The sequence below is a fragment of the Aplysia californica genome, unplaced genomic scaffold (genome assembly GCF_000002075.1).
Source record: "Aplysia californica isolate F4 #8 unplaced genomic scaffold, AplCal3.0 scaffold00260, whole genome shotgun sequence".
Lineage (NCBI taxonomy): Eukaryota > Metazoa > Mollusca > Gastropoda > Aplysiida > Aplysiidae > Aplysia > Aplysia californica.
Window position 1 is genome coordinate 195567 of NW_004797530.1, and position 17407 is coordinate 212973.

The 17407-nt window shown below is 39.6% G+C and overlaps 1 protein-coding gene across 2 annotated transcripts in view; it reads left to right on the plus strand.

Moving 5' to 3' along the window:
* Positions 1-7832: 7832 nt before the first annotated feature.
* Positions 7833-17407, plus strand: part of LOC101848759 — a 22515-nt gene continuing 12940 nt past the window's right edge. Inside the window, exon 1 of one of the 2 annotated variants that reach the window (XM_005100778.3) lies at positions 7833-8435. The gene's annotated coding sequence lies outside the window, so the exon portion shown is untranslated. Of the gene's footprint in view, positions 8436-12267; positions 13003-17407 lie in introns of those variants that run through there. The other variant, XM_035970373.1, reaches the window with a different exon arrangement.

Consider the following 17407-nt stretch of genomic DNA (forward strand, 5'->3'; position numbering starts at 1 on the left):
GAGAGAGAGAGAGAGAGAGAGAGAGAGAGAGAGAGAGAGTCACTCCTGCATACTACATGTATACTATCATAATATGCATCAGCAGCATGTACAAGATATGCTGCCTGTTATGAAATTAAGTTTATTTATTTGAACTTGAGTATAAGCTATTGAGCACGTTCCCTTCTCTCGTGTTACTTTTTATTCTCTCCTGTAACCAAAACCCGTGTAACAGCAGGGATAGTGACAGGGGGGAATTCTGCACATCGTTACCCTGACAACCACGAGCTACTCGAGCTTAATGTTATGGCTTGTTTCACCATTGAAATGTAACCGTAGCAGACTTCCTAGCCTAAGGAGAGTGTATCGGATTTTTGTGTAATAAGTCGGTCTAGACCCTGGTAACAGGAGGGATCGATAAGAAAGCTCCAATAAACTCTTTAACATTTGGAACTTATTTTAAGAGTGTGTAGCTCAAAAGCTACATATCCAATTACTTTGACATTTTTTACACCTGTCATGCAAGCTCATTGTCGTTTGTGAACTGTACTCAGTGTGCACTGGTCTATCGATTTGTTTGATATTGTCGTTCACGGGGTTTTGATATTTTGTCAAATACTGTGAATCTGTGAAGATGTGTGGGTAACTTTGAAAACAAAAACTATTATACACGCAAAAGTTGGAATCCTTCCAAATTTTTCGCCACATAAAAAGTGGCTCCTCTTTATCGATTCGCCATGCTTCGGTTGAATGAATCAGACAGAACTCACATCATAGATGCTCTCCGCTTTCGTTAGTCGAGGGAAGGTTCAACATGAGCAGCCACACTGTGTATGTGTATGCCACACAGGATCACATGGCAACGATAGACTCCCAAAAGGACAGACCCAAGCGAGTAGAACGCCGAAAGACGGAACGGAGGGTGGACGCATTCATCCTAACGCAACGCTTGAGAAATCAGTTTAAGTCTGCAAACAAAGATCCGGGATTAGTTGAAAAGACTTAGAAATAACAGTCCGATCTTTGTCATGACCGTTCCCTTTCGTTTAAAAGACAGGAAACTTCGTAGGCCTACTAGGGGCCTTATAGTTTGTCGCATAAAACTGCAGCCCCATCACATCCAGCGCAGACTTCACCGGACACAGCGTCGTCACGTGTGATGGCCAAGGCTAAATCAACCAAGTTCTCGAGCCCAGTGTACTTTTCTTCCAAAAATCAAGCCCAAGGATAAATTCATGCATGATAATACACGTGCTCATAAAGCTGCTGTTATAAATCACTTTCTCAAAACTAACAACATTCCTTTTCTGCACCCATGACCAGCGCGTTAACCAAATTTTAATCCAACTGAACACTTGTGGGACATTTCATTTTTAGATCGCGCCATTCGTGCCAGACCACGCCAGCCCTTGCTCTGTTAGAATTACCCTTAATTCAAGAGTGGAATATTATCCCTCAATAGGCAATACCTAAATTCATCCTGTCCATGCGTCGACGACAAGAAGATGTGACAACGCCAGATGTCATCACACGTTGAAAGCTGCCACTTATTTTCACTTTTCCCCCTGACATTACTGACAACTATAAGTTCAAAATTGAAAACTAAAAGCATTCTTAACTTTGCATTCCACGTGTTTTCCTTGCTATAATATGAAAGCACTGTCTTATCTGACAATTTCAGACAGATTCGATGAGTATTAATCAAGATATTGCCTATGAGGCAAGACGTTGAAATGTAAAAGAGTATACTTGTACTCACCATGTTAGGTCTAAATTGGCTCTGTATCTTTCAATAATTCATTTCATAAGCTCTGCTGTCTCGTGTCATAGATCTATAAAGGAACAGGAAGGGAATCTTCACTCGCAAAATCTCAAATAAAATAAATCTAGATCTCGGGAACTTTCATTTGTGTGAAATGCTGGCTAACAAGAGATAAGTTAGAAATGGATTTAGCAAAATATGGAGACAAAAGAGTTCAATAATAGATAAGACAAGGACGGGCACCGAGATGTTTTTGCTTCGGTATTGCTGTCCAATACTCTGTACATGTACAAGTGTTAAATATTTAATCCCTGAAGCCATGACTTTTGTCCCCAGGCATGTTTTAAAAAGTACACATGTGCTGGGGATTTTGCCATTATATTGGTCTTCTGAGCAAAATTTACAATGAGCTGTAAAATTTCAATGACTACGGCTGTTTTGAAAACCTCATTTAATGGTCAAGGAAGGTTTTACCTTGTTCATGAACGTAGCCAAAGGAAATTCTAAGCAATATCTCATATTGGCATCCAAGGAATTAGATCTAGATCTAAGTCTCGAATCACAAATCTAAAAAATGTGCTCTGAAAATAACTTTTAGATCTGCATACTGTCCGCTTCTAAGACTGTTGTCAATCTCCTACATCTATTTTCTAAGTCTGGCTTCTAATTAGTCTGTTGGTGTTGTCTTTTCTTCATTTCTTATTGTCCCCGTCTTCACCCCCACCCTATATATATATATATATATGTATATATATATATATACATATATATATATATATATATATATATATATATATATATATATATATATATATATATATATATATATATATATATATATATATGTGTGTGTGTGTATATCTCAACTATCTGTCAACCGCGTTTTACGATACTAATCAGAAGATTATTACTAATAATAACTACCAAGACAAAGAGCCATGGATGGAACACGTGATAGCAATACATTGCTATTTGTACTAAAGACTAAGGGTTCGTTGATAGTGGTGGTGGTTGGCGGGTGGCGGGTTGCCACAGGAGGGTTAATAGCGCTGAAAAAACTCGCTCCTAATCATCAGCACAATCATGGTACCGCTACAACACAGACAATAATATGTCATCCTCATTTGAAGAAGACTTTTTGTCGGTAGACAGTAGTTTCACGAGGTTTCTTCTACCGGGCATTGAAAGAAGGAGGAAAAGTAGCGTCCACGAGATAAACAAACGAAGACATATTAACGGTGAATATAACCACCTTTTCCACCAATGGACGGTTTACCAGAGAGATTTCATTCCTATACACGAATAGCACATAGACTACATTTTGAAGAAAGTAGATCACGAATTACGACTAGCCCAGTTGCTACAGTGATCACACGGGAGCAAAAGTGCAAAGCATAAGATAAACACGGTTCATCTGCACCGGAATTTGAGGAGTTCCACAAGAACCTCCTTAGTAATTTTAAACCTGTCTCACAGCACTCAGTGAAAGAGATCATAATGTCATTACCACCGTCGAAGTCCTGCTGCCTTGACCCTATCCCGACACCTTTACATTAGTCAAGCATTTTGATGTTGTCATTATGTTGTAACAGCTATTATTAATGATTTACTCCTTTCAGGAAGAGTGCCTTCGTGTTTTTAAGCACGCAGTCGTAACATCTCTACTAAAGAAACAGTCGTTATCCCCGCATGAGTTTAAGTACTATAGGTCGGTCTCTAACCTACCATTTTTTGTCTAAAATCTTAGAAAAGGTTGCCCAATCTCAATTCAGAGCACATCTTGAAAAAAAGATCTTTTAGACTGTTATCAATGGACCTACAGCGTCTCATAACACAGAGACTGCGAATTTAAAAGTCCAGAATGACCTCCTTTGCGAAGCAGACGAAGGCAAAGTGTTTGTTTTTTCCTTACTCGATCTAAGTGCTGCATTTGATACCATATATATCGATCATTCAGTTTTGATCAGGAGGTAATTAGGCCATAGCTTCAGCCTATCTGGGATCTGGACTGTTCTTGAATGTTTTGAGTCCTATTTGTTTAATTGTACACAGTCTGTACTATACTAATTGTAAATAGTGAAGTGTCATCCATTTTCAGCTTGCAATTTGGCGTGCCCCAAGGGTCCACCCATATATAGGCTTTATACATGCATAACCTTTAGATTCAATAATTATGAAGCACGACGTTAACTACCATAAGTCCGCAGACGACACTCAGCTGTACAAGTCTGTTTTACCAACAAATTTCAATCGTCTAGTTACCTGCATGGAAAAAATGTATTGCTGATGTAAAAAAACTGGATGATATCAAACAGACTTACAATGAATGGTGATAAGACCGAAGTTCTGTTTTGCAATGCCAAACCAGGGATATTGCTTTGCAATTTTGACCATATATTTTTGAATGATAACATCTTTTTCAAAGATAAAGTTAAAGTGAAAAATATAGGCTTTTATTTTGACTGCAATAATTAAACTATCTATGCACCATCATATAAACCGTCTATGTAAAGTAATTTATTTAGAATTATGCAGAATAGGACAAATGTCAACATATCTTAGTGTTGATTCCATCAAAACCATCATCTCTTCTTTTGTCCTTAATTCACGTCCAAACTACTGCAACTCTTTGTTTGGAAACCTTCCCACTTAAAGTTAAATAGGTTAAAATGCAGTGACTCGAGAACAGCCAAGCTGCTCGCATAATTTTAAAGAGATCTCTCAAAGAGCATGTAACATCAATGCTAATTCAACTACATTGGCTCCCGGTGAAAGCATGAATTCAGTACAAAATAATTTTGTTTTGTTTTGTTGTTTTTTTAAAGTGCGTCAACAACATTGCACCGTTATATTTTTGTGACATGGCCATCGAATACATACCACCTCGGCCTTTTAAGACCTACGAAGAAAAGACTTTTATGACCTTCCAAAGCAAAAGTCAGAGACTCGGAGGGATAACTTTTTCACACTACGCCCCTTAAAATTCCCTGTGGAACGGCCAGCTCATCTCCGGGAGTCTACCACTTCAACAAAATTAAAATCAGCGCTTAAAACTCATTTGTTTCAGTCTAGCTTCAATCTGTAATTTCGGACATTTCCAATACAAATATCATTACCTCTCAGTATCGCTTATTCATGCTGTTCTGTTCTGTAACAATTAATGACTGTGATGTCATACATGTGTACGAGGGTGTCTGGGTAAGTTTTTTTTGTGGGATTGTCTTTACTTTAGTCTTTACTCGAGGATGTAGCCTACTGTGGAGAGAGATAGAGATCGATCGATAGATAGATGAAGAGAGAGAGAGAGAGAGAGAGAGAGAGAGACAGACAGAGAGACAGACAGAGAGACAGAGAGACAGACAGACAGACAGACAGACAGACATAGGCCTAGTGAAAGGGACAGCAGGATTACTATAGGAGTTGTGCGCTGCATACGTTCTTTGTATTATTGTACAGCGCATTGATCAATTGTATTTGGGGAAGTTCGCTATATAAATTTCTAGGCCTATTATTATTATTAAGTTGCCCTGGTAACGGACTACAAACCCCCGCGCGAGACGCACGTCAAGAACTTTAATGTTGGTTCTGGTAACTTGACCCGCGGGGCGGCAAATTAGTAGTGGTGTGCGAGTAAGCGAAAAATCTTGGTCGAGTAATGATCGGTTAAATGCAAAATTGTTCGGTTAACCGATGAAATTGACCGAAAAATTTTTTCTCGACCAGGAAATCTAGATCGAGCAGGGGTCAAAAGTCATCGCAGCTGCGCTGTAAGCACGCATTTTTCAGCTGATGTCTGGATCTAAAAACAGCTTTTGGTCTTCGTCGCTTCGCGCGGTATAAAAATAAGAGTCTAGATCTAGTTGTACTAACTTGTAGATCTAGAAGAAGCGTGCAAAGTTAGTTAATTTGTTTAATATGTATTTTTATTGCTCCTTTCGGGAAGATTGAAGAATACCGGACCACTCGTATTATTGCGAGAGAATGGGGGGGGGGGGGGGGGGTGTCTAAGCTTGGCCTACCTGTGTGAGAGAGAAAGTGGATAAAAACTGGGGAAAATCATGGATTCCTAAGGTTGTCGAGACATAGGCAAAAGCTGTCCTAATCCGCCGGTCCGGTAGGCCTATTCTTCAATCTTACCTCCTTTTTTTTGCTTCTTCGCCCAGATCGAGCATATTTTATGAATAGGTTAGGCTAATTCATTGTGCTGGTATTTATTCTATGTGTTTTTCAAGAAAAGTAAAGATCTAGACACAGAAACAAAAATCTGTACAGTAATACAGAATAACAAGTTGCAGATCAAAGTCGAAGCGTTGAAATTAATAATAATAATAATAGATAACATTTGTATAGCGCATATCCCCGCTCAACAGCAGGCTCTATGCGCTTTAACACTATATTATTACCCCAGCAGACCATAGAACACTCCGAAACATTCTCAGCTTCCCGGGAAGCATACAGTGCGAGCAGCCATTTAAGCGCTCATACACTAACAAACTGACAAGATCTTTCGCTGTCTATAGCCGGGTACCCATTCCCACCTGGGTGAAGTGAGGAAAATTCGTGTAAAGTGCCTTTCCCAAGGACACAACGTCGGGCCCTTGACGGGATTCGAACCCACGACCTTACGGTTGCGAGTCCGAGAGCCTAACCACTAGGCCACCGACGCCACTGTAAATTAATTTAAGTAAAAATAGGAAAGCATCCAAATTACTAAGATTGAGAATGTGAACAAGTCTAGAGATGGGACGAAATATTCTGGCTTACGAAGTCAGAATGAGAGCAGAGAGAAATGAAGAGGAACTGAAATAAAGACTTGGTTTGTATAGATGCCAGTGGGTCACTGGTTTGCATGATATAAATCAGCTGATCGGACAAAGTAAAAACAACAACAACACTGATCTAGCCTACAGACGATGTGTCTCAAGGTCATGTAGGCCCAGACGTAGATCTAGTAAGCCTACGATTCTGCAGCTGGCATGTTGGACGGGCCTGGGTTTATGGGTTTTAATATGTTTTTATATTGTTGTTGCTGTACTGTCAGTAAATCATTTAGAAAATGGTACCATATATGCTTTTTGAAGAGAACGACCTAGCGCGAAAAGATATGATGAAATGACCCTCATTATAAACCTGGCTAGATCTAAAAATAAAATGTTCCGTTATGAATATTGATAAGTTGACACACTTGTCTCGCTTTCGTGCTGGTGGCGCGAGACATTTGCCAATTTGTTGGTTTTCCAGTCAGGAGCACAGCCATTTCAATGTCTCTTACCCTCAGTGCAGTTTAAAAAAACCGCGACAGTCTAAAAATAAAGAGTGGCTGCTGGGTTTGACATTCAACAAGATTCCCAATTGTGTATCTGATAGTAAATGTACTCTTGGGCAGCTATTTTATAATTGAAATATACGACTTTATTCTATTTTGATTAATGCTATGACGTTAAAATATGTTTGGCGTTTGTTTGTCAGCAACGAGTAATTTTAGCGTTTGATTGCTGTTTGTTCGAACAAGTTTCATCATTGCCAGTTTGAGGTTTACTCAGGAGCCAGGAGCACCATTATCCCAAAAGCCTAAATAACGAACACAAAACCGCGGCAGTCAACAATTGAAAAGGACACTAGCTTTTGTACTTAATAATGAGCTCCCAGTTTTACTATTATATTAAAAATACATCTTACAGAATTATAACTGTTATTTAATTCTCTTTAAAGCAAGAAGTTTGCCGTATTTAAAAATGAGGTAAAGATAAATATTACGTTTCGCATTTGTTTGATAGTGACAATTAGTTTTGGCGTTTGATTGATGTTTGTTCGAGGAAGTTTCATAATTGCCTGTTTGAGAGTTACCCAGGAGCACCATCCTCCGGAAAGCCTAAATGGCGAACATAAAAACACGACCGTCAAAAACTGAAAATGATACAGGCTTTTATATTGGATAATTATAACAGATTCTACTATGAGGATAAAAATACATTTTATGAAATCGTAAATGCTTATTGCACTTTGTTAAAAGTTTGAAGTTTGCTGGTTTTCAAAACGATGCAATGACAAAATATGGGTTTCGCGTTTGTTTGATAGCGACACTTAATTTTGGCGTTTGATTGATGTCTCGCTCGGTCAAGAAACCACTTTGGTCGATTTACTCGACCAAGAATCTTGCTCGGTTAATCGAAAAATTTGATCGATCAATTGCACCACTACAAATTAGCAGCGCCTACACACACGCATTGCGTATCACATAAAAGAGCGTGTCGCGTATATTAGACTACTCACTACCAAAGATCTTTGTCACTACTCAGTGGTACCACCCTCTGGTACCACTCTCTGGTGGTACTCGCGCAATTCAGTGTCAGACCGAGCGTGCGATTTCTGTTGCTCTCGATGCTCAAGTGATAGCCTATGGTCCCATTTTGAATCAAACTCGGAGTAAGTAATGCGACAGTCCAGGTTCCAGTGCCAAGGCCTTGTTTTGGGAATCCCTCTCTTACTTGCTCCGTGTAGCATACTGAGCCCTACTGTGGCCTAGATTTACTTTATTCTCAAATAAATTGATCTAGCCTAAACTGTGTCAACGGAAATAGGCTGGCTTGTGCTAGGCTAGGCTGAGCCAGTTGAGACTGAGACTTTCTTCCTTCTCCAGTGTTACGGAGCGGTAATGGATAGGCCTAGGGCCTAGTCGTGCTGGTCGAATAAGGTGGGTCAAAGGTTGTCATTGTATGGCAATTATTATTAATATATTAGGCCTAGGCTGTGGTTCACCCTTCTGTTTGAGAATCATGTAGATCTAGATCTACACGAAAACGAAAACACACACACACACACACACACACACACACACACACACACACACACACACACACACACACACACAGAGAGAGAGAGAGAGAGAGAGAGATGAGTGCTTGCTTTAACCTTAAAAGTGAAACAAGTATGATACTAGAGATCTAGATCTAGATCAAGTGTACAGTTGTTCTAACATTTAAAGCCTTTGCCGAAAGGTGGGATACACGGGTGTGACAAATGAGGTCCAAAATCAACGTAGGCTCGACCTTGTGCGAACAAAATTTCTTTTTCACACACCTGGTGTGAATAATATTAATTAATTCTTAGGCTGGTGCTACTCACCTGGGAATCCCCCTGCCCGATGTCGGGTGACTAGCGCCAGGCTACTCACCCGATCTAGGATTTCTGCGCATGTTCCGGGCGCGTATATAATTCAGCTGCTATGTTGACCGATCCGACTCTTGACTTGGAGGACAAGGAGTGACTGAGTGAGTGACTGAATCTTGCGCGATTGATCATGCGAATTTTAAAGGAGCATGCGCAGAAATCCCCACGGGCCAGAACACGGAACATGTGCAGAAATCCCCAAGGGCCAGAAGCCGCAGGCCAGGCGGGGCTAATCAACCAAATTCATTAATAAACAGACAAGACATATACTCATGAATGCTCTTTAATTAGAACCATATACAGTCGAACCTGCGTAAGACGGAATCGCAAGGGAGCGCGAAAAAAATTCAGTCTTAGACATTTTCCATCTTAGACAGGGGAATTTAGGCGGGATGTGGAGGTTGCGGGAGGTTCAAAGGCCCAGCCGGTGGGATCAAGGATCGCTCGTCCGACCGGCAAGCAGTGGTCAAACTTCACACCTCTCAATTGCTGTCCTGTCTGATAATGACATGCGTCAATTTTGCTTGTCCAATTACCTCCAGTCCTTGCCTTTCATGGGACCACTGTTTGACCTATTAAGAACAGAAACGTTTGAACATCTCCTTTGCTTCCACCCTTAGCCCCACCCACCAATGCCAGCCCTCACTGCCATCATTGTAACAATGATTCAAGGAACTCTTTTCTCGGCTGGCCGTATGATCAGGGCGGCAGGCATTGGTCAATCTAATTTCACACCTCTGGCTTCTGGCTACCCAGGAAAGTTTCCGTAGTGACTCGCTACTCGAGCACTCTCACGGGCAGTTGCGAGATTTCACACCCACACTACACTGACCATCTGCATCGCTCAGGGCTCACATGATTGGGTCACATTTACCCCCAAATTGAACGCCTACTCCCCTTCCTCGCCCAGCGGCAAGGCCATTGCGTTATGTTTAGAGCCGACGGAACAAAACTTGCGAGTTTTGTTTCAAATCAGGGCTAAGTGGGCAAAGCATTTTCCGTCTTAGGCAGGTGAAACCCTCGGAAGGGAGCGGATTTTTCTTTCCGTTTCCGCGTTGGACAGGTTTCCGTTTTATACAGGTAATTAAAGAGGAATATATCAAGGGTGGAGCGGGGAGATTCCGTTAAGACAGGTTTCCGTTTTATACAGGTTTCCGTTAAGGCAGGTTCGACTGTATAATCCACAAATGGGATGAAACACTTTAAAAAGTGGGGAAAACCAACAATTTAATAAACAACAAATTCTGAAATTATTCTTAGGGGTTTCCTCATCCAGAATCTAACCGGAATTTGTTTTTGGTAAATTATCTGTCTCCCCCGCTCAATATCAGTCATAAGACGCAATTGCTATTATAAATCAGCTATGAGGCTCTAATTTAAATACAAAAACGTGACTTATTCCATGAAATTTTGAACACTTTGAAAAAGTTCAGACTTTCTTCATTACAACTGCAACAGTGTAAGTTGTTTGTACATCTGATTATTAGAAGCTAGAGAATGCCATGGAAATTGAAAGGGAAACCACTCGCGGTCGGAATGCGAGATCGGCCTGTTCAAAATTGACACCTATGCATCCGAATGCTTTGCAGAAAGATTGATGATTAAATACTGTCTTTTCATTATTGGAGAACTATACAGCTTTAATAAGCGTGGTTTCCCGTGGTTATTATTTCTGGCCTTCGGCGTTTGGATGATTCGAAAACCTTGAAAAAAGCGTCTAAAAGTTTTCAAAGATCATTTTTAACTCAAAATGTGGAAAACACTGGCTAAAAAAGGTACCAATAGAAAGAACAGTTCTTTTTCTATTAGAATAAAGTCATCGGCTTGGAATTATTTGGCAAGAATCCTTCCGCGAAACTCTGGGGAGCACTCAGTACACTAGACTACGGTTAATAGAGGTGGGCGATTCCTGTTTTTTTCGGTAACAGTAGATTCCCGAATATTAAAGGCTAGGAATCTTAGGAATCGGCGCCAAACCCAATTACTTTCTTTATAGCCAGTGATGTGATTTCTTCCAGTGGCTCTATGATTTCTTCCAGTGGTTTCGACCCGTAGCCAGTATTATGATTGTATATGCAGCGACTAGCAGTTAGCCCGACCCCTGCAATGACCTCCGGCGAGTAGCAATTAGTCCAACCCTTGCAATTACTCCCAGCAAGTAACGATTAGTCCGACACCTGCAATTATTTTCGGCGAGTAGCAATTAGTCCGACCCCAGCAATTATTTCCGCTGAGTCGCGATACCTATGACTACTTCCGACGAGCAGCAATTAATCCGACCCCAGCAATTATTTCCGCCGAGTCGCGATACCTATGACTACTTCCGGCGAGTAACGATTAGTCCGATCCCTGCAATTACTTCCGCCGAGTAGCGACACCCATGACTACTTCCGGCGAGTAACGAGTAGTCCGACCCCAGCAATTACATCCGGCGAGTAACGATTAGTCCGATCCCTTTGATTACTTGGGGTGGGAGGGCGCTACCCCAGGCACTACCCCACCCAATCTCTACAGTATGAAGTCAGACACCAACACTGACCTACACCGAGAAATGAGAGTCTATAATATAGAGCCTCGTGGGCAGACGTTACAGTTTTAGATTTTGAATTGAAAGAAAAGAGAATATAATTTAGAAACAACAGCAGATGAATGAGAAAAAGGCGAAAGCAACGAATAAGTTTTGACACTGTATACTAGATCGATATAATCTTTGACAATGACTATGCATCCTGACTACTCTTTCTTAAGTTTTCAAGATTCAGGATAACTTCGATTTCAGAACATAGCAAAGCACCAACATTTTTTTTTCAAAAATACATTCTTTGAAGAAATAATATTTTCTCAGAAGCAATAATTGCAGGAATCAGTCCTGGAATCGATTCTTGGCCCACCACTAACGGTTAGAGCCGACTTGCTCACCACGGGGACAGATGCGGAGCCGGTCGAGACAACGCTCAGTGTTTTTATTGAAATAATGACAGATCATCATGTTTGAGGCAATAAATACTGATTTGTAATGATCTCACAGTTTTGAAAAAAATTAAGCTTCATGATTTCTTTGTTATAATTATTGTACTCTGTTAATGTAGAGATGTTTGGTACACTTGGTACTCTTTTATTATCTGTCAATCATGGGGTTGTCGCCAGTTAGCGACTTCAGCAAAATTATGTTAAATTGAAACAGCTACCTTTCTCTTAAACATAGGCTGAGAGGTAAAAGTATGGTACCGAAATTCTCAAGAGACATAGGCCTTTCAATACTTTCATATGAAACAGATGAATTTGATATACAGCTACTTTGAAAATATAGTAGCTGGTACCTAGTATAATGCTAATATTTTGTTGCTTTTGATGTGAAGTCCATTTTCGTGAAAATTTTGTTTTCTCCATAAGTTTTTTTCTCTGTAAACGAATAGTTTTATACTTCTGTATGTTACCTTGTAGTGGCATAGCCAAGATAACTGCTAAATTTCTAGTCTCTATCTTAATTCTGAGACCCCCATTGCTGTAGAAACATGATGCAACTTCGTAGGCCATTTTCTCTTTTTCGTGTTTCCTCACCTCGCTCAATTAAAAGTTCTGTTTTTTCGTCAAATATGGCCATATTTACTCCATTCTTGTTTTGAATTGTAGGGAAAGTTTTTCAAAATAATAATGTTTACTCTGTTTTGAAATTTTATTTCCTTCATATGACTGATATTGACCGGTAGGACACATCTATATATATATCAATTGAACTGTAAACTTGACAGGAAATGACATCATCCCTTTTGTTGTAGAGGTAGTTCCCAAAAGTGAGGGATTTGGCAAGATGGGTTTTATATATATCTGAAAGGCTTCAGCTGCTACATATTCTTCACCATGCATGCTTTCTTTCTGTCTTCCGATGGAAGTTTTGAGGCATAATCTGAAGAACCAAAATAGTCAATCAGTATCAGTGACAAATTATCATCACAGTCTTAAATCTGAGTAAGAATAACGTTAATAACTCAACTGTCATCACACTGTGTCCCACTCATCCTAATAACAAGCTTTTTTTGTCCCATCTAGATATATCCCAACCCCAAGCTGATGAAATTCAACATGTGATTGTAAGTTCTAGGATTTGCAAAAGATAAAAACGAAAACAGTATGTGCATGTTGAAATAATGACAACAAAGGAAAATAATGCCTTATAATACTTCTCTGTTTCTGTGCATGTAACAAGACGAAGAGATTGTCTCTCAGCAAATCCAATAAATTCAGCATCAAAAGTTTGGAGATCCACAGCTTGAAAGGAAAATGAAAGCCGAGGGTGGGAACAGATTTGAGGGCTGTTCTGTTTCATACCTGTTCATATATATAAGTATGGCGCACAGCTGGAACTGCAGGGTTTATGAGTTACAGCAGTTGCCCCATGTATCCCACATTCCATGTTTCCCAACCTTCCCCTATATATTATATCAAGGTCTATATATTTATTATTTAATATATATAATATATATATATAATAAACGTGTTGATAGCCACATTTGTTAAAATGCTTGTGAATTTTGAGGACTCTTTTTCCGGCTTTTACCTCTTTCTTTGCTGGGCTGTATTTTGCTTATTTTTTAAAACTGTCCCCATAATCATTTTATGAAAGAAAAATTCTGATGCAAACTGAGCCCAAAAATGTGAAATTATGCGATTCTGTTAATTTTAACAAAGAATGATAAAGGAAAATAATCAGAAATTATGCAAAAAATGATAACATTTTGCTAAATTATGCGGGGTGCATAAAACCATGGGGACAGTTAATACGCAGTGGCTATTTCTATGGTTCTTTAGGCTATTTTTACGGTCATGTAAAGACAGTCTTCAGGGCTATTTTTGCGGTCATGTAAAGACAGTCTTCAGGGCTATTTTTACGGTCATGTAAAGACAGTCTTCAGGGCTATTTTTGCGGTCCAGTAAACATGGTTCTCTGAGCTATTTTTACGGCAAAGATGCTCTTCTTTACTGAAGTCTCTTTCACTTTTAACTTTCAGAATTTAATTAAGTTAGAGCCAAAATGATGGAGGAAGCTTCTCCTCAATTCGCTTTTGGACAAGTAGTTTCAAATTTTGAAAGTCTTGAAAATGCAATTGATGTTTATTTCAATCGGCTGCTGTTCAACTCTATAACAGAAATACCCAAACAATTAAAAATGCACTCTAGCGTTGCCCCAAGAAACTGATCAATGAAGCTTAGAAGTATAGGGAGATTGATTACGCTTAAATTCATGGCAGGCGTTCGTACAAGTCTGTTTACAAGGGCCATAGACCAAATCAGTCATGATCTCGCGTATTATTAGAGTATTATTTGTCTTATATTGAAGCCATTGTAAATTAAGGTGATACATCGCTTGGATACACAGTAAGCCTTTTCCAAACGTAAACAACTAGATCAAGGTCCAAAGTTGACATTTCTGAGGCGAGGCAGTACTTATCAATGCAGAGGCTTGGACCAAGGAGCTTGATTTGTTTGAGAGAAAAGAGAAATCTCAAGAATGGAATTGCAGTGTTTGTACACGAAGTTTAAGACTTCATATGCAGGAAATTATAGATGCCTCAACTGGTATCACATCAAGTGGGCTACCGCAAAGGGTTATCTGTGCCTAAGGGACCGTTAACAAATGACGTCAGCTTAGAGGGGGGAGGGGGAATGAGTGAAAAGTTTACAAAACTTGACATGGAGGGGGGGGGGGGGGGTCCTTTTGAAGTTGACTTCAACCATGACGTTCTAAAAGTTGGAGAGGAAAAAAGATGGAATGAAAGGAAGTAAAAATATAACAGACCACATTTTCTTGGCCTAAAATTAACACAGTCGTTAAATTGGACCATATTTTTGGGGGGGCCTAAAAACTAAAATTAACAGTTATCTCCCCTTAGCGCAGACTGCTGGAGATTAGAACTAAAATATGAGTGAAAATAGACTATAGTTTTCACCTTTCAAATTTAAAATAAAGATCAAAAGTGTAAATATAAAATGCATACTGTAGGCCTACACTTTGGTTGACGTCAACTGGGTGGGGGGGGGGGGGGGGGGCTCATTTCTAGCCAAATTTTAGCTGACGTCATGTGTGAACGGTCCCTAAAGAAAAATGGTTTTGCTGCTCATGTAAGGCTTAAAGTACAGTCATAGGCCTATTCATATGTACACAGTCAAACACGGGTATTGGAAATAGTGTTCGAGATTTCTGTAATTCGTTGTGTCCGTGAAAGCCCCAGATACGAAGAAATATAGAGAAAATCTAGGTAGATAGAAAAGAGCATTAAAACATTTTACGCTGTTAGCTCCATTGATAAACATGTTGACGATGTGAAAGCAAGAAGATGAATGAAAGTGGAAAGCAGAAAATCTCATGGGTACACAACCGACTCCTACGTCATTCCTTCCCTCTCATTTCATTGGCTTACAGAAAGTTATGCCTCTTGCCATCTGCACCGCGCACATCCCACAGCATGATTGCACGCGTGGCAGGCCAGTCATGTGGTGTGGTCAGCATCATTCCCCAACCCCCCTTCCCCGTCCCCCCTTCCTCCAGCCTATCGTGGTGAGTCAAGAACCACGTTTTGGCTGTAACAATTACAAAGAAACACCCCCCGACCAGAAAGGTTGTAAAGCTGGGTCTTTAGTTGAAAATGAGAAGCGGATTTGTTCGAGATTCAAGTGTTGCATGTTGCGAGTGTTCAAGAACTCCGTGAAGTCAATACAAAGCAAACATAGGGACTGAAACGGGACTGAGCATTGTGTTCGAGATACCCGAGAATTCGTGATTTTCGGGTTCAAGATTTGTGGACTCTACTGTATATATATGTATATGTATATATACATGTTTATGTGTGTGTGTGTGTGTGTGTGTGTGTGTGTGTGTGTGTGTGTGTGTGTGTTTGTGTGTATCTGTGTGTGTGTGTGTGTGTGTGTGTGTGTGTGAGCTTTTTCACATCTCTAATGTGATGCTCTATGTATCACTGCTGTGTATGATTATGACATCTTGTCACTTTATGAAATGTTCACTGTGTTTATTTGTTATAATGTTCACAATAATAATTTGAAATAAATAAAATTTGTTTTCATATTACAGTATTCTAAAATGAAAGCTTACTTTCTTGCGAATTTCTGTTTGTTTTCTTTAATTAATAATACATGGGTACATGGGTATTATCTGTGCATTATTTATATTTGATCTGGCATTCAATTTGACAAGGTAACCCATTTTTATTCACCTATTTGGCAGCACTCAGGTTGTCAAGGTAACCTCTTTTTATTATCCATCTTGGCAGCACTGTGTAGTCCTATCTAATTCGCAGATTCATTTATTTTTTGTTGTGACAGCACAAAAAAAAAGTCTGGGTTGTTCTAAAAAAAAAACCAGTAGTTCTTGTTTCAGTGTGACAACGCTGGACTCAAAATAGTGTGTGGTGGCACTGTCAATACTGATAGGCCTACTTATTATCTGCATTCCATATTGTAGCACTTGAAACCATAAAGGTCTTTAAAAAATATCTAGTCCTATTTGTATGCTTAGGGACAGTTTACAAATGATTTCAGCAAAGTTTTGGCAAAAAAATGCCCCCCCTCCCTCCCCCTAGTTGACGTCAGTCAAAATGTATATGTACATTCAGATGAACTTGTACAGGATGCATTTTATATTATTTATATAGACCTTTGATCTTTATTTTCAATTTTTAAAATAACTATTGTTTATTAAAGAATACAACAAAGAAATACCTGAACTGTCAAAGTATTTTTTAACAACTTTATCCAACCAAAATAATGACCACAAATAGTTTGGATATAACTGCTTGGAAAATAAACCAAGCAAAAAGATTGGAGTATCATGTCAGCTTGGAAAGAAAAGGATATCTAATACCTGTAAATCAATTTGATCCAATTTAACTTTTTAAATTTAGGCCAAGAAAATGTGTTCTATAACATTTGTTCTTCCTTTCTTTTATTTTTTGCCCTAACCTTTTAAAGCATCGTGGTTGATGTAAACTTTTATCAACTTTTCATAAACCCCCCCCCCCCCTCCCAACCTACCTCCTCTGAGCTGAAGTCATTTGTAAACGGCCCCTTACTATAATATCATATCTCTCTCTCTCTCTCTCTCTCTCTCTCTTTCTCTCTCCCTCTCTCTCCCCTGTCTCCTTTCCCCAAAACATATTTTTCTGAACATAACACTTTTCTTTAATCTGTCGCCTATAGGCAAATATCATTCACATATCCATCAGTAAATCTATTTTCTCTATTTTCTGTGCCCCCCAGGATTTCCCTGTGGATCTGGACATTGGGGACACGTCACTGAGGACCCAGTTACGTCAGGACCTTGGGTGTCGAGACTTCCAGTGGTATCTGGATCACGTGTTTCCGCAGATGGAGGTCATCTCCCCGGAAGTGGCTTTCCATGGACTGGTGAGTGGACTTACGCTGGACATTACCGTCGGCTGGTTTATAGATGGGTCACTCTTTTTTTGTTTCTTTTTTTGGGGG